Raw genomic sequence first — 17,626 nt, 5'->3', positions numbered from 1 at the left:
AAAAAAAGAAGATAGCAGGAGGGGAAGAATGAAGGGGGGGAATCAGAGGGGGAGATGAACCATGAGAGATGATGGGCTCTGAAAAACAAACTGAGGGTTCTAGAGGGGAGGGGCTTGGGAGGATGGGTTAGATGGGTTAGCCTGGTGATGGGTATTAAAGAGGGCACGTACTGCATGGAGCACTGGGTGTTATGCACAAACAATGAATCGTAGAACACTACATCAAAAACTAATCATGTAATGTATGGTGATTAACATAATAAAATTAAAAAGAAAAAGAAAAGCATAAAAATAGAATGCCTGCATTCATGAGAATCAAGAAATTCACAGCAGAACGGCAATGATTTAGTGCACCAGATAATGGTCTCTGCAATGATTAAACTGACAGTTTATAATTTAAAGAAATACTTTGAAGATCTTTTCTCCAACTCTAAAAGTACATCCATCTCTGACTTCAGCTGCCATATCTTTGCAAGTTAATAGCTACTGAATTCTAGGAGAAATGTCATAAATAGCCATACACCATTTAGGATCTGACATTCCTGGTACCTCATTAATTTTATTTTTATCTATGTCCTCAGAGTAAAGACTCCAAAATTTAATGTTCCTAGAATATTAATTTATGAAAAAAACTCTTAAAAGCTATTTTTCTCTTAGAGGGAAAAAAAAGTTTATTCCATTGAGTCCATTATTAATTATTATGTAGAATCAACACATGGGAAATTGCAGCACTCTTAATATTAAAGTGCCTCAGAATGATCTGTTAATAAGAAAAACAGCAAATATTCATTCATTCATTCATTCATTCATTCATTCAACTAAGAGTGAGCACCTGCTAAGTGACGGCCAGGATTGAGCTGGTGCTGGGGATACACCAGGGAACAGAAGGAATTCTGCTCTACAGAGGGCAAGAGAGACAGGCCATCGAACGGCCTCGTATGTCAGAGGAGGGTGGGTGTTACCCCAGAAGGTGACTGGGGGCAGGAGGGCAGCAGGGGGCGTGCTTTCGGGTCTTGAGGAAGACAACAGTGAAGCACACACAGGAAGGCACCGAGGAACCAGGATGAGGCACCTGGAACAGAGTGTCTGAGAAACACAGGCAAAGACTCTGTGGTAGCGCCCGGCACGGCCCAGGAACGGCCAGGAGGCCGGGCTGGCAGAGGACCCTGGGCCAGTGCAAGGACCTGGCAGTCCTTCTGCCCAGGAGTTTTAGCCTAGTCCTGGCCTCCAGCCGCCGGTGAAGAACAAATGTGGGGCGAGGGCCGGGGCAGACACGCCGATGGCTCAGGGCACGTGACGGCAGAGGCAGGAAACAACCAACCTGGATGCGCGCGAAGGGACAGCAGAAAGGTGGCTCAGAGGAGGACAGAAGACACTGGATGGCCACGGCTTGTGGCCTGAGAGCCTGGAGAGATAGGAAGACTGCGGCTGGGGTCAGAACCAGGGGTCCGGTTTGCCGCCTGAAGTCAGAGGCACTGCGGATGCCCAGGAGGAGATGCTGGGCAGACCCAGGGTCCGAGGCCGACAGTGGTGCACGTGGGAGAGACGCCACGTCAGGAGTATAGACAGAGCCCAGGAGAAGCCAGCACTGAGCCAGGAAGGGCAGCGCTGCTGGCAGCTGATGGGACGGAAGCTTGTGAGGGAGCAGCGACCAAGGCAGAGTGTGGAGGATGAGTTCACCGATCAACTGTCACCTGCCAGACACCACACGCAGGCCAGCTCACTTACAGCTCACCAAATGTCAGCCTCTGAAATGACTGCACAAGATGCAGCCTGGAAATGGCCACCATTTGTTTTACAACCATCAAGGATGTCACTCAAGTCTTTGGGAGTGGAGTTGTGCAGTGTACAACCCATACAGCTGTACAGTGTGGCCATGATTACAGCACAGTGGGAACCAGCACAAAGCCCAAAGCAGGTCTCTCTGGTCAAAGGCCCACTAGCCAGGGAACCTTGGGCAAGTTCTTAGCCTCGTGGTGCCTCAGATTCCTCAGTGACGGCACACGCCCCAGGCTCTCTGGGGGGAGTCAAGTGAAGACAGGGTGCAGGACACGGTGCCCACCTAGCTGCTATCATATCATCAGCACCACCGCTTTATGAAAAGGAGCCCTCCCACCACAGGGGCAGAGCAGCTGATCCAAGGTCACACGCTGGGTAAAGTGGCAGAACGCAGTTCAGAATCCAGGACACTTGGAACTCGGGGCTCAAGCTCTTCACTCCTCTACAGTGCTGCCCAGTTAAAGCAAAAACATGACCGCTCAATTTTACTGTTTTATATGTTACGATTCCTCACAACTTTTTTTTTAACTTTTTTTTTTTAAAGATTTTATTTATTTATTTCACAGAGAGAGACACAGCGAGAGAGGGAACACAAGCAGGGGGAGTGGGAGAGGGAGAAGCAGGCTTCCCGCCAAGGAGGGAGCCCGATGTGGGGCTCAATCCCAGGACCCTGGGATCATGACCTGAGCCGAAGGCAGACGCTCAACGACTGAGCCACCCAGGCGCCCCACGATTCCTCACAATTTTAAGTCAAAAGAACATACACATATTTCCTTAAATTAACACATCTCTATTTCCTATATGAAGATGGGTTCATCAACAGATGGGGATAAGTGTAGTTTATGTCTACTTGCAAAATTCCTCCACTCAATTAAGATAATAAATTCAATTAAGCTTTTTCCATTTTCTTTTAAGGTAACTCTATCAAGGAATTTTAAATTAAAATCAAAATCTACATTACTCAAGTATAGCAGATGTTGGACTTGGCAGGGGAAAAAGAAAAAAAGGCACTTAAATTGAAGGCCCTAAAATTAGCTCCAAAAGCCTAAAGCAACCTAAAGCTAAGGAAGCAGCCACAGATGGTGGCCCGTGGGTGGCCCGGGTGGCCCATGGATGGATGCTGGCAACAGGGAACTCAAATCCAGTAGGCCCAGGGCTACCAGGGAGAGCTCCGAACTCTTGCTATACACCGAAGAAAAGTTTGAAAGAAATGCTTAACGATCAAGTCTAAACATAAATTTGAAACTAAACTGGGGTATGCAATTGATGGCCATGGTTTAAACAGATATTTCTTTAAACATGAGTTTTTGAAGCACCCTTTAAAATAATGCTTATTATTACCGAATATTAACAAAACACAAACCTTTTGAAATATAAAGTAAAACTGGTAACGTGACTTTACTCAATCTGGAATAGAAAACCTCTGGCCAACTCCATGTATTTATAAATGATGTCGGGCTGTTTTTAACTTGGATATGTGTAGATGAAAGAAGCAACATAAACGTTGACGGACAAGGGATGTACAATATGGACACAAGTGTTCGGTCTGACTGAAAACTCAAACAAGAGTAAATGGAGAAGAAGAAAACAGTTATAAGGGGATTAGAGACATGACAGCCTGGATCCACGGACTGCAGAGCCAAAGGCACACAATCTGTGGGTCCAAAGACTGGAACACCCAAACCAAGAAAATACTCGTTATGATGGAAGAAAAAATCCCAGAAATAAAAATCCAAATCAGCCACTGGGACAGACACCCACGTGCATGGAAAAGGTGATAAAAAGCAAAGAAAACTCAAGTTTTTCTTGGCAATACTACTGAAATCCATGAATAGTGGGACGCGGAGCGCGCTCTGCATCCTGTCACACGGAAACAGTGTCCCGGGATGCCACCATCAGACCAGCCGCGCTGGGGCCATGAAGGAACAAGACCCCCGGGTGGGCAGGAGGGAGGAACAGGGGGCTCCACGTCTTGACTGCAGTGGGGGGTGTACTCACTATACACACTTGTCAGAACATACCAAACTGAACACTTAAAAGAGGTGGGGTTTTTTGTATGTAAATCATCCCTCAATAAATCCAGCTTAAGAACACAAAAATCACGGTCTCTATTGAGATATGGAAGAATTCTAAGGGAATCTAGACCAACACAATTTAATTACTAAGGAGATAAAGTCAGGCTAGAGAACAGTGATGGAGTATTTCCAACTTCTACAAAAGGACAGTGTGACCTCGAAGTTGAGTTTCCATCAAGATGCTGTTCAACTACAACAGGTGGGGGTGGGGGTCTTACAAGACCCTGAGATGTATTGTCAGCACCTCCACTACCAAGTACAGGGTCCTGGTGCAGGCGGGCCCACAGGCCTCACGTCCTGTCTGTACAAACCCAGGGGCACATGGCCCTTGAGGACTCACTCCCACCTCCAATCTGCCAGAGGCCCATGGTGGGCAGGATGGGGGCCCGTCACCCTGAGCCTGAAGAGCGGGGTGCTGCCCTGGGTGTCCCCCAAGCCCTGCCCAGAGGCAACTCTACGCACTGAAGCGTCCCTTTGGTCTAGAATTCCAGAATTCTGTGCCTTGTGGGCAGAATGTGAGCCAGGACTTTTCGTCCCCGGATGACATCACAGATGCTAGCAGTTGCCTGGGCAGGCCAGCCCCCCAGGATCCTGCCCCCCACTGCTGCACAGCCAGAGAAGAGCAAGCAGGTCCAGAAGGACAGGACACCAGAGTGGGAATGTGGCTGAACTTGGCCAGTAAAGGTCGAGCAGATGCAAGACAAGGTTTCACAGAAAGGAGATTTTAAAACTTAAGTATTGACATTACTCCTTCAGTGCACAATGGCAAATCTTCACTAAAGATCAAACACACACACACACACAAACTTTGGTTAACTTATTATCTTATTAAAATTGGCAATCTGTCAGCACTATTGAAAACAAGACAACAGGCCCCAAAATGAACTCGCTTAGCATGAGCTCCAGGTCACCAAACCGAGACTTAACCTAATTACACCTATGGCCTCTCCCAGAAAGGGGAGCTCAGCGTCCGTCAGGAGTCACCTGCTCGGCATGAGCGAGGTCCTCTGTCTGGCAGACCCCACGGTCCCCTGAAGGAGAGTGACCTTGTCCAACTAACCCGAGTTTTCCCGGGATCACGTCCTCGTCCCGCTCCCTCCTGCCCATGACCGTCTCTCATCTGTGTGGCTCCCCGGGGCTCCTTTCTGCCCGCTACGCTGCAGGCGGCCGGGTTAGGGGTCACCAGAGAAAGCCAATCAGACCTTCAAAATTTACTCTGTTGGATTTTAACACCACACATTCAGAACTTGGTGGTATAGGATACTTATTTTTTGCATTTTATCTTAACTATTCTAAAATAATAGAATCATAAAATTATGTTACAATAAATGCTATAGGCCAAGTAATAATTTTTAAAACACTGGAACAGATGTATGAAATTGTATCTTCCAATTCCACAACACAGTGAAGGCCCCTCCACAGACTCAATTAATTATTGTTAAATTTATAAATTGATAAAATTTAATTTACAAATCATATCACTCACTGAACCAAATCAGTTATAAATGTTCCATACCCCTACCTCATGGGTTCTTTAAAATGGTTCAAACAAAGCCAGTAAACAGACACTTCTCTGAAGGAAACCGGCGTCTGGGTTCACAGAGGAAATGCATGGGAAACTGGATTCCTGAGAAGAAAATGAAGTTTTCTCTCAGTAGCGGAGGCTCGGCGGCTCGGGGTCCTGGAGCGATCCCACAGCACCACCTGGTGTTGAGTTGCCCGTGCAAGGGGCCCCGGAGACCGTGGGACGCGGAGCGCGCTCTGCATCCTGTCACACGGAAACAGTGTCCCGGGATGCCACCATCAGACCAGCCGCGCTGGGGCCATGAAGGAACAAGACCCCCGGGTGGGCAGGAGGGAGGAACAGGGGGCTCCACGTCTTGACTGCAGTGGGGGGTGTACTCACTATACACACTTGTCAGAACATACCAAACTGAACACTTAAAAGAGGTGGGGTTTTTTGTATGTAAATCATCCCTCAATAAATCCAGCTTAAGAACACAAAAATCACGGTCTCTATTAAGATAAAAGAAAAAATACACAGATTTCAGGAAGAAGGAATGAATGTATTCCAACAAACAGAATGAACGAGCCGGACAAGACTGAGAGTAAAGCGAGCACGTCGTTCCTCTCCCAACACGGAAACAACACGAAGCTCCACGGCCGGCAGCCACGCCCAGACTAGCCTGTCGGCGCCCGCGGCCACCGTGGCCACCCCCGCTGCACAGAACGGAGACTGGGCGGGGAGGCCGAGCGCGGTGCCGGGGAGGGCCACGCCCCTCCCCGCTCTGCTCCACCGGCCCAGCCAACGTGAGCATCGGGAGAAGGAAACACGGGACAGAAAAGGCACAATCCCACTATAAAGTAAGTGTGGCTCAGCGTCCCACCATGCGTGGAGCGAGCTAAGAGAGGAGTCATTCTAACGTTTTCCTGTGTGCAGGGAGGGCACGGGGGACGGCGAGAAGGAAGTATGGTCATACACGTTTTACTTGGCTCTGCAACGAACATTCACTCACTGTAATGATAGAAACACCACTGACCCATGGTTACAGAACAGAAAATGAAGTCTCCTGCATTGATTATGTGCAAGAAGGAAAGAGGGAGACAACCAGACCTGCCAGAAGCTGAGCAGCAGAGTGAGAAGGAGGTGACGAGCAGGGCAGTTGTCTGCACGCGGCCTGACACGGCGGGCCGCCGGGAGACCGCCCGAGCTCCAGGGGAAAGAGTAAGGTAACCAGCAGAAGAGCTCGGCTGCCTGGCCTCGTGCTCCTCGCCTTTACCGGGGTGCGACACGAGTCAGACCCTCGTGTTCTCAAGCGTCCCTTGTGACGACAGCTGGCCACGTGACAGTCCTAGACAATGAGATACAAATGAAAGTATGATGGAGGCTTCTGGAATGCCCTGATGAACAGGACAGACATGCCCGACCCTTTCCAGTTATTCCTGCTTGAATACAGATGCGATGGCTGGAACTGCAGCAACCACACCACAACCATGAGGGAAAGGTTAGGAGAACCGCTGAGACACGGACCCAGACCTCTGACATGGTTGTGCTCTCAACCAACTCTAGCAAAAACCTACCTTTGCATTCCTTACTATGAAATAAATGAATAAATCCCCACTAGTTGAAGACACTGTAGGTCACGTGTTCTGGGACTTTCAGCCAAAAGCACTCCTAAACAACACAAGAAGGAAAGGCCAAAAAAGTGTGAAGTGAACTCAAGCTGCTGCTATCTGAACTGAACATAACAGATAACGTCTAAAATATATAAATCACAAACCAGCGTAGTTATTACTTAGAAACTAAAGTACGGCAGGGACTGCCATCTTCACCCCAACACCCACTCCTCCCGTCCTCCATGAGGCAGAGCACCCACGTGGCCAGCCACCAAGAAAGACATTCCCAGCCCCCCCGACTGGTTGTGTCCACCGGGATGAACACAGAAGTGTCACGTGGAAGCTTCTGGGAACCTCCTCGAGAAACGGCATACACACACCCTTTGTCGCAGCGTCTCTGTCCCAGGCCCCCCCAGCGGGTGAACTCACGTGTGACAGGCCACGCACAGAGCAGAGTTGGGCCTAGACAGCTAGGACCTCATTCCAGCCCTGCCTGGGGAGTCCCTTGCGCTGCGTCTCTGTCACAGGGAGCAGGTCCTAACACCGGCCAACCCAGAAATACAAATATACACAACTTTTTAAAAACATCAGCACTGCCTCAGAGAAAGGTGAAGGCCACAGATGACTGATTTTCAGCAAAAGCCTAAATTAGGTGACCTGCCTATGAAGGCACCACTTGGATAAAAACTGAAATAAAACACAGGTCTTGCCTCGCCCCTGCTGGACAGGCATCCACCCAGGCCCGGCCCTGCCCCTCCACACTCCTACCCTCTCCCACCCCTCTACTCCCCCCACACACACCCCCCACGCAGTCACAGACCCTCAGCACACCCACACCACGGGGCTGCTGGAGTCGCCCCCACCGCACCCCTGCTCAGCAGCGCCCCACCCCGTGCCCACTGCCCTAGGGAAACAACACTGTACCTTTCCAGAGTCGGTTCCATCCCCCATCCCAGGCCCTCCGAAGCAGCTCTGCAGTGAGCGCGAGACCCCTGCCCCCCTCCTGAGGCGCCCAGAAGGGAAGCCGCCCTCCATCCTCCCCTGCCAGGGCACACCCGAGCTCCAGCCCCCAGATCCCAGAACCAGGAGGGAGGCCTGCGGAGCCCGGGTTTCTGCGCAGGGCTGCACTGGGGGCGCCCGGCACCTACCAGAACCTCCACATGGAAGCGGGGCTGGCACGGGGCCCAGAGCCCATCAACTCGCCTTCCCTCCACAGAGCGGCAGCCGCCCACAGGGTGCTGGTTCTTCTACAAGGCCCGCACTGGGAAAGCCTTCGCAGAAAACAGAAGGAAATCACGGGAGAGTACCAGACCTTCCTGCATCTACAAATGAATCTCCGCCAGGCTCTTTTACATATGTATCACTGTTAAGTACCTGGATCCACAATTTCCTATCAGTCACGCCCAGAGCACACAACAGTGAGAAGAAAATTGCCAACTAACTTTGAACCACTACAGGGGTCTATGGTTTTCCACCCAATAATGTGCAGGCAATTGAACTTCCATCTTTTCGAGCCATACTTTTGCAGTTAATGATGTATTTTTTTGGTCCATTTGGAAACTTAAATCCACAGCACATAAAAACTGGGAATACAAGCGCTTTTTAGAAATTTTTCGAACTTGATACTGTTTAAACCAAGTTTTACTCAGATTTTTCCATTTTTCGGATGGAAAACAGTCCAGAATCACGACTCCCTGCTCCACCCCATCGAGCAGCTCCTGCAGCCCCAGAGGGTGGCTGCCTCGTCTGCGCCTGCCGGCCTGCTGCTGCCCAAGGGGTCTGGAGAAAAGAAGCCAGGGGAGGGCCGCGCCTCACTGTGGTGCACTGGCCCCCCGCTGGCTCCGCACTCAGATGCCACCCCCCTGGGGGGCTGTCACCCCTCTCTCGGGTGTCCCTCCCCAACACCGTCTGCTCCCACCAGGTGTCATCTCCACGGGGGCCATCTATCCTGTCCCACCATCATCCCGAGGGCCTCGGTCAGCATCTGCCTGCACGTTTGTTGGCTAAACGAAGTGAGTCCAGGGTGCGATGCAGATCGGTCTCTAACACTGCTGTGGGTTCCATAAACTACAACTCCTAGACCAACAGACCCCAGAGCTCTGGGACTCGTTGCTGCAAACACTGACCCCATCTAGTCGCACCTTCCTACATCCCTTCCCCTGAGACTGGGTTGCCTGTAGCTTTGACTGGGATTCTCTGTGCCGCAGCTTGGGCTGAGGAGAGAGAGGTGCCCGCCTTATGCAGAACACCCGGAGCCTGGAGAACCTGCTCACACGTGGGAGCAGGCGCCAGGGCAGGGACCAGCAGGAGGCACTGCAGAGCCCCCGAGAGTCCCGTGGGCCCTGTGCCTCCTGGCGGTTCTGCCTCGCCCACCCCGTCCACCAGCTGCTGGGACGGGCCGGTCTTACTGCCCTGCTGGGCACCAGCCCGTATCAGGGGCAGCTGCGGGATGGACAGTGGCAAGACTGTCATGCATGGCCTGCTGTGTGTGGGCAGATGTCCCCCAACCCCATCCTGCCCCCACCTAGTCCACTACGGCTGCTGGTCTTGAACGTCGAGGCATCTTGGAGGGGAGCACGCTGCTCCCAGGACCCCTGCGGAATGTGAGGGGATGGCAGTGGAGTGGGGGCGTCACCCAAGGCCCCCAAATCCTGCCCCCGCTGTCACCTGCACCATCACCGGTGTCTTCGTCGATCGAGCAGACTCACGTCATGCTCAGCGCGCCATGCCTCTTCCAACCTAACAAAACAGCCCTTCTGGTCTCAGCCACTGCCCTACGGCCCCACTGTGAGTCGGGTTTCGCTAGCTTCTGCGTCCCAGCATTTTGCCTCCTCGGAGCCACTTTTCCTAGTTGGTCCCATTTGGTCTTTTCCCCTAAGTCACTGCTTCCTGTAGGTCACCTGCACTTCTTTGCCTTTTTATGGCGCAAGGGTCCCAGGACCCAGGCACACCGTCAGGAGCGTCTCTGTGAGCTAAGCGTTGGAGCCGGGGCATGGCGAGGCACTGAGGACAGGTGGCCCCGCTCTCTGGCTCACACACATCCTGGCCGAGGCACCGTGTCTGAAGACACGGCCACGGTGCAGTCTTCCTGGGGCCGATGAGTGCCGGCAGAAGTGGAGCCCAGACAAGGAAGCCCGGGCAGGGCCCCCATGCAGCAAGCTCACCCCTTCCAGCAAGTCTGCAAACCTTTCTGTGAAGAGCCAGATGGCAGATATTTCAGTCTCTGTGCCCACATACAGTCGCTGTTGCATATTCTGTTTCTGCTTGCTTGGTTTCCAACTCCTGAAAGAGGCAAAAGCCATTCTTTGCTTCAGACTCAGACTCAGACTCCACCTGGCCACCTGCAGGGGAGGCCTCTGCCCAGCCTTTCGGGGTACACAAGCTGCCACCTACAGGCCTGGGCTCAGCTCTCTGGCATGCTGCCCGCAGGCACCAGGCGGGCCTTGAGGACAAAGATGCCAACTTAATCCTCACCTTCACGTGTCCATCATAGGCTGATGGGCTCTGGCCTCTGGGAGGCTGCCCACGCTTGCCAAATGAATGAGCACATTTGACACGTTTATTAGCCACGCAGATTGCATCTTCTGTGAAAAAACTGTGCGAGTGTTTTGCACCTAATTCCACTGCACTGTCTTGTCCTTATTGACTTGTGGGAATCTTTATGTATTATAGACTCTGGAAACAAAGCCAGGCCTCTGTCAACTAAGCGTCCCTGTCAGGGACCGGCCCCGGTCAGGGACACTACTCCGTCAGGGACGCGCCCCCGTCAGGGACGCTACTTGGTCAGGTACCCGCCCCATCAGGTACCCGTGTAGCAAATTCTTTTCCCAGTCTGTGTGGAACTGGCACCCCACCCTCTGGTGTCTACACCCCGTATAATCCCCCCCTTGACAGAGGGTGGAGCTATGAATCTGATGAATACAATGCAACATAAAGCAAAGGTGAAAGGATTTTCCAAGACAAAATAAGGTCCCCAATCAGCTGACTTTGAGTCCCAGGTGGAACCGTCCTAATCAGGTAAGCCCTTAAAGGACAGAAGAAATCAGTGATACGGAGCAGAAGAGACACTCCCACAGCCTGGACAAGGCCAACTGCATGTTGTGGAGAGGACCACTCAGGAGCAACCCCCAGCTGCCCAACCACAGCAGACATTCTCACGTGTTAAGACACAAGATACAGGACGCCTGGGTGGCTCAGTCGTTAAGCGTCTGCCTTCAGCTCAGGTCATGACCCCGGGGTCCTGGGATCGAGCCCCGCATCGGGCTCCCTGCTCTGCGGGAGGCCTGCTTCTCCCTCTCCCTGCCGATCACCCTGCTTGTGCTCTGTCTCTCTCTCTCTCTCTCTGTGTCAAATAAATAAATGAATAAAATCTAAAGACACCAGAAACAACTTCATCTCTTTAAGGAAGGCAACAGCAGTGAGCATGTGTGAACTAAACGTGAAGCAGGATGCTGCAGGGCTGCCGCCAGGGCCCAGAGGGGCTCTAGAGAACCAACAGGGCAGAGCGCGGTGTCGGGGCGGGGGAGGGGGGCGTGCTCCCCAGCAAAGACTCGTCTCAGCCAAAAGCTTTAGCTTTCGTGCTTTTCTTTTCCAACCCACCCTGAAAAAGGAAAGTTATCACACATCAGACTATTTGTTGCCAAAATTAGCTTTCATTTTATGAAAGAAATACAAAGTTTCTACTCTGCAGCTAGAACATCTACTGCGGGAGAACCCGTGGAAGGAGAGGTCGTTCTCGCTGTTGCTGCGTCTGTCGGTAATGGCTAGGCCTTTAATTCTGCTCTCTAGGCATGTGCTTCGGACCTCATTATTGTTTGTATGCCTTTAAGGAGAATTTATTTCTACAAAGGATTATAGAGAATTCACTTCCCCAGTGCACGCTTGCGTGGGATAAAAATACTTGCCATTTCACATACAAGGCAAGCGAACACAGGGGCTCACGGCCACGGCACGAGATGCAGGTAGTCACAGACCGCATGGCACCAGTGACGCGAACGGACAGTGCTTCTTGCACACTCGGCCGGCTCTGCGCCACTCACTACCTTTGAATACACTCGAGTTACAGAGACACTGGTTTCATACCACTAATCCAGCTAACAGAAGAGCCGGGGCTGAAGGAAACCCCACCCCACCGGCACGGCAAAGCTAGGTGACCTTCATTTCACCCTTTCCATACTCTCAGGGCTCCTGCACTAGAAGCGGGGGGGCGGGGGGGGCATCGGTTAAAGATCGAGCAAACCCTCCTTTAAGGGTCTCCCTGGGAGCTGATGTCCTTAGGTTCCTGACACGTACAGACTGGGAAACGGCGGGCAGATGTGGGCGCGCCTACACTCCCCGGAGATGGTGGGCACCCCTCTCCCCACCGTGAGCTCCGCCCCTGCTCCTTCTGTGGTTGCCCAAGACCCCGGGCACTTGTCAGCCTCTGCAGAATGGGTGAACGGGCGCAGGTGCATCAAGCAGCCCTCTGCCGACCGTCCTCACGCTTCTTCCCCACAACAGGACTTCCTTGAATTAGTCACTCCACAGGCCATAAATTAACCTTACACAGTACGAACTTTACCGGGACTTCAGTTTGCCTCGACTTCTCTCAAAAGCAGATGCTGAATCATGTAATAGTCACCGGTTAAATACTAAGTAAATTTTCTTTTAATCACCTCAAAAGAACTAACGTACAGTAGAAAGCTTTACAGCAAGTCCAGCTCCACGCCCGGCGCGTGGAGGAGACAGGAAGCCGGGCGGCTCTGGGCCACACGGCCACTGGGGGGCAGCACCACACCAACCTGGAGCCGCGGCGGTGGGGCCTGCGCGCAGTCTGGGCCCCATGAGACTGAGAGAATTAACAGTAACAAACAGTCTGTGCTGGAACTTACTAATAAAACACACTTGAAAAGGCAAACAGCCTTAATTAATCAGTTTACATCAACCAAAAGGTATTTTTAATCAGTCAAGTGTTAGCAGGTTTTTGCAGGTTTTTACCTTACCTTTAGATTTGTTTAGTGTCTATGTTTGCTCGGACCCTGGGCAGAGGTTCCCTGGGTGCAGGCAGGGCTGAGTGACCCGGAGAGCATGGGCGCGCTCAGCACATCTCCTTCAGTCACTCCATAAGCTCGCCACGCCCAGCTGGAGAGACTTCACTCTGTGTGACAGAAAGATCCAATTACTTGGCCTTTTCAACACTTCAGATGTGAATTCTAATAATAAATGCTGTTAATTAAAAGTCCTCTTTCTAAATACAAGCTTAAATCATTTTTAATGTACTCTTATGCTTTTCTAAAGCAGATACACAACAACGAGTCACACCTTCACCCCCACGGTCACAAGAGGCAGGTGCACACGCACTCGCCATCGGACCTCTGCTCACCAACATACGAATGCAAACACGCACCAACCCACATGCTGAGAAATGAGGCGTCCGGTGAAACCCAGTGTGCACCTACCATCTTCGGTAAGACAAAATGCCACATGCACGCATACAGACAGACCTCAGAAATGCACGGATGCAGGCCTCCCCTGCCCCTTCTGCCCGGGCTTAGAAGATGCAGGCCATGCATGTCTGCAGGCAGGGCATGTGAAACATCTCCATGCCACTTCCTCTCAGCATAAAAATGTTTTCTACTCACAACTCATTAAAGAGAGTATTTCAACATGCTTATATACTGACAAAACCTGAATATGCAATGTTAACATTTTCTTTTAGAAAAACAAACCAATATCCACATGAAGGGAAAGTCTAGAGTGGGGCTTCTCCAGTGCAGAGCTGCCTGCTAGCATCTACAGGGAAGAATGAGCGGGTCCCTGAGTGGGCGCCCAGAAGACTGGCAGCGAGTATAGACAGGTGCATCGCTGAACTTGGAGGGGCCCCTAACTGTGCAGACTCGGTCCAGTCACTACGAACCTCCTTGGGTCCACCTGCCCCAGCTGCAGGTCCTCAGGGGTTAGAAGTGACCAGTCTCTAAGCCCCTCCACATCTCAGCTGTGACTCACTTTAATTCATATGTAACGTGTGTCAGCAGGCCTGCGAGGACAGGTCTAAGATATGGTCCTCATGCCCGGGACATGGCTGCCCCAGGGGGGCCGGAATCGCGGGGGGCTGGGTTCTGCAGTCTAAACAGGAAGAACCAGAATGGGGTGATGGGAGCTGCCGCACACCCAGGGGGCCGTAGGGCTGTGGGTGCAGACGGCAGGAGGGGGCCCTGGGAGGCCGCCTGGCTCTAGCCGCAGGGCCAGGTGCCTCCAGGAGTGTGCGGCCTCCAGGTCCTGCACAGCCACGCGGAGGATGGGCACCACGTGTGCAGTGCGAGGACCGAATGGAGTCGCAGACGCAGAGAGCTTGGCCCAGTGACAGTGAAGTCTCAGCAGGAGTGCGACGGGGAGTGGGCAAAGACGGAGAAGGCTGTGGTCACGGGGGCAGTAGAGGACAGCAGCTGACGGACAGCAGGGAGCAGCGCCACGGACACACGGAAGCCTCCGCCCCGAGCGGATGCGCCCCAGGGCTGGTCGGGCAGAGCCCACGGCCACCCGCAGCGCCACGCACCCTGGGACTAACAGCCAGAGGGCAACAGAAAAGTCTCTATGTTGGAAGTTGGGCAGTATTCCTCTAAGTTGTCCACAGATAAAAGGAAATAATCACGGTAGAAACTAGAAAATACTTAAAGGCAAGAGAGCTTACATAGGGAAGTGTGCACACAGGTAAGGCAGCGCCCCTGTGGTAAACGTGCAGCTCACGCTCATGCTCACGCTTTCAGAAAACGGGGTGGGGGGAATCAATGAATGCCCACCTCAGTAAGTCAGTACAAGGAGACAAAATAAGCCCAAGAAAATGGGAGGGGAAAAAGGAAGAAATTAAACCTGCATTAATCACACATACCAGCGGGCACACAAAGACAGACACTGCTCAGGCTAATCCCAACAAACAGAGAAGAGAGAAAAGGCCCACATCAGCCTGCACTGGAAACAGGGCAGTGGAGAGCTGGGTGCCCACCTTTATGTGACACCCCTGCCATCGAGTGATGTGGGCCCTTCAGGGCGTCCCTGAGAGTCTCAGCAGGCTCTGGGACCACCATGATGGGTCAGGTGGAAGCAGAAGAGTCGCTGCGTGGGGTCCACGCCTTCGGGGGCTGTCGGCTCGAAAGACTCTGCAGGACGCCGATTCCATGGCTGAGACCATCCAGCTGTGAGTCCACGCAGAGAGACAGAGCCCGGGTCAGCCCCAGGCAGGTGCCCACCATGTCTCTCAGGAAGCCTCCTCAGACAAGATGTGCAAGATGCTGACAAGAACTATGAACCCCAGCTGACCGCTGGGACCAACGCTGCAGACACACGGCCACCTGCAGTCACCCGAGGAACCCTGCAGAGGTCCCAGTCCCACAGAGCACAGACAAACCGTCCCCTTTACACCCTGCTCCAATCCCTGCCCCACAAGATCACCCGCAAAACCAAACTGGTTGTTCCAGGCCACTAAGTTGTGCCTTATTTGGGGGGAGGGGGGTGTGTTAGGCAACAAGAGATACCAGAACAGAATTATCACTCCAAATTCTCACAACATAAAAATATAATAAGAAGGTATTAGGAACTTCATTTCAAAAACTTTGTAAACTTAGGTACAATGAGCAAATTCTAAGAAAAATACAATTTATCGAAACTGACTCAGGAAGAAATAGAAAATCTGACTAAACTACAAAGAACAAGAATCAGGAAACAAAAATCATATACAAACTATCAGCCAAACTGACCCATTGATGCAGATGTAAAAATCCTAAAGAAAACGTCAGCAAACTCAATCCAACAATCTTTTTAAAAGACATATGACCCAGCTGGATTTACTCCGGGAATGTAAAAATGAATCATGTATGGAGATCAACCGACGTAACCTGCCACACTAACAAACCCAGAGAGCCGCGGAGCAGAGCCGTGACGCCGCTGATGTGGGGTCCAGCCACAGGTGACACGGAGTCTGACTGTCGGGACGCGCACTTCCGCGTCCAGACGGGGAGGCTCTGACTTACAGCGTCTGTTCTGTCTACGCTCCTGGATGACGGTGAGGAATGTGTAAGGAAAATCGTCCTCCCACACACGCATTCTTCTGCAGGAACGATACAACTCACAACAAACACGCACTGGGAAACACCCAGGCAACGGGACCCAGAAACAGCCAACAGTGGCCACCGTTTTTACAGAGGACGGTCCAGCACGGTGGAGCCAAGCAGTGGCTATGCCGTTGCCGACATGCAGCAAGGGACTGACCGACGCCACCACCAGCCAGCCGTCTGCAGCAGAAAAGGCAGGAGCTTCTGCACCAGCGGTGCCAACCCCTAAAGCCTGGGGCGGAACCAGGCGAGGCAGCCCGGAGCTCTCACGCTCCCCACAGAAACGAAGAGAGAAACCCAGGACGGAGGAGCTTTCCAGGCCAGGAACGAGTTAGCAAAGCAGGGCTGAGTTCCAATCGGCCCCCTTCTCAATCTGCCAGGAGCCACCCCCAGAAACAGGCGGGGCCTGGGGTGGCCCGAGAACCTGGACGGGGCGTGCAGGCAGTGTGGGACCCCCACCGCGGTGGCTCTGGGGCCTCCAGCTCCGGCCACACTCAAGGGCAGTGGCCCAGCTCAGCCCACACCACCAGCTTTCTGGAGCCTTCTCCCAGTGACTGCTCCTGGGCTTCCCTGAAAACAGGGTGACCCCGAATTAGCTGAGCTGGAGGGTCTCTACAGCGGGCGTGTATCCAACTACCTGCTGACACAACTCAAACACCATGGCGATGCCCAGGAAATGGGGCTCATAGCGGACTTACGTGCCCAGTGCCAATAGCAGGTACAGGACTAGTCCTACTAAAATACACGCATCACTCGGCACTCGGGTTTGCTGTGCCGGGAACAACCATACTGATTAAATAAAACCACCGCATTTCCTTTTAAAGTGATATTTACCATCATAATTTAATTAGACCATGGAAATTAGGGCTTTGCTCTACCAAAAGATAAGTACTCTCATTTTCCACCTTGTAGATACGTAACATGAGTATACAGTCAAACAGAGATGTTCAACTGAGTAGATTCTCCTATGTTTAGAGACACCAATTATTTCAAGATACAAAGGCTTGATATGCTCAAGACAAGTGAAGTAAATAAGCAGTCCACGGACGGATGCTAAGACAAAGAAGCGTTCTTCCTAATTTTCGATAGCATCTTCCATTTTAAGTGCTTAGTCAGTCCTAAGAATTGGTACCTCCAAGAGAAGGACCGGAAGCTGGTGGGAACGGAGAGCAGCGCCACAAGCGGGGCCCGAGTCATGAGCCCGGTGGCTCCAGAAGGACACGGCAGCGCTCCTCAGCTGGGAGGAGCCCACAGAAGGCCTGTCAAGATGCCTCTGGTAAGGAGGAGGGTGGGAGGCCCCTCGGCAGAAGGCACTGAACTCTTTGGTAAGAGCGGTCCGATCTGTCTTCAGAAGGATAGCTCTGCTGGCCCCGTGGACCATGGCTGGAGGGCTGAGCCTGGAGGCCGGGAGGACAGCCAGGGACAGAGGGATGACAACGGGGCGAGCACCACCAGCAGGTGACTCCAAGGGTCCTGACTCTGTCAAAGGGGTGGATGGAATTTTCAATAAACAACATGAGAAAATTGAAAGAAAAGAGGAAATTTTAGAAGATAGGTGTTTTTCAATTG

General features: G+C 52.2%; 1 protein-coding gene and 1 long non-coding RNA gene across 7 annotated transcripts in view; one reads left to right on the top strand and one right to left on the bottom strand.

Moving 5' to 3' along the window:
* The window catches only part of POFUT2 (protein O-fucosyltransferase 2), a 345,437-nt gene that overhangs the window by 84,439 nt on the left and 243,372 nt on the right, over nucleotides 1–17,626 (top strand). The gene's annotated exons all lie outside the window — the stretch shown is intronic.
* Nucleotides 8,102–17,626, bottom strand: part of LOC145716626 (uncharacterized) — a 46,666-nt gene continuing 37,141 nt past the window's right edge. For 4 of the 6 annotated variants that reach the window (XR_014139447.1, XR_014139451.1, XR_014139450.1 and 1 more), the window contains 2 exons: nucleotides 12,953–13,107; nucleotides 8,646–10,253 (listed from right to left, as the gene is read on the bottom strand). This is a non-coding gene — a long non-coding RNA (uncharacterized LOC145716626). Of the gene's footprint in view, nucleotides 8,243–8,645; nucleotides 10,254–12,952; nucleotides 13,108–17,626 lie in introns of those variants that run through there. The other 2 variants (XR_014139452.1, XR_014139454.1) reach the window with 2 other exon arrangements.

This window comes from Leptonychotes weddellii, chromosome 1, assembly GCF_054177405.1.
Source record: "Leptonychotes weddellii isolate Sample4059 chromosome 1, ASM5417740v2, whole genome shotgun sequence".
Lineage (NCBI taxonomy): Eukaryota > Metazoa > Chordata > Mammalia > Carnivora > Phocidae > Leptonychotes > Leptonychotes weddellii.
This window is presented reverse-complemented; position numbering and strand designations above follow the sequence as displayed.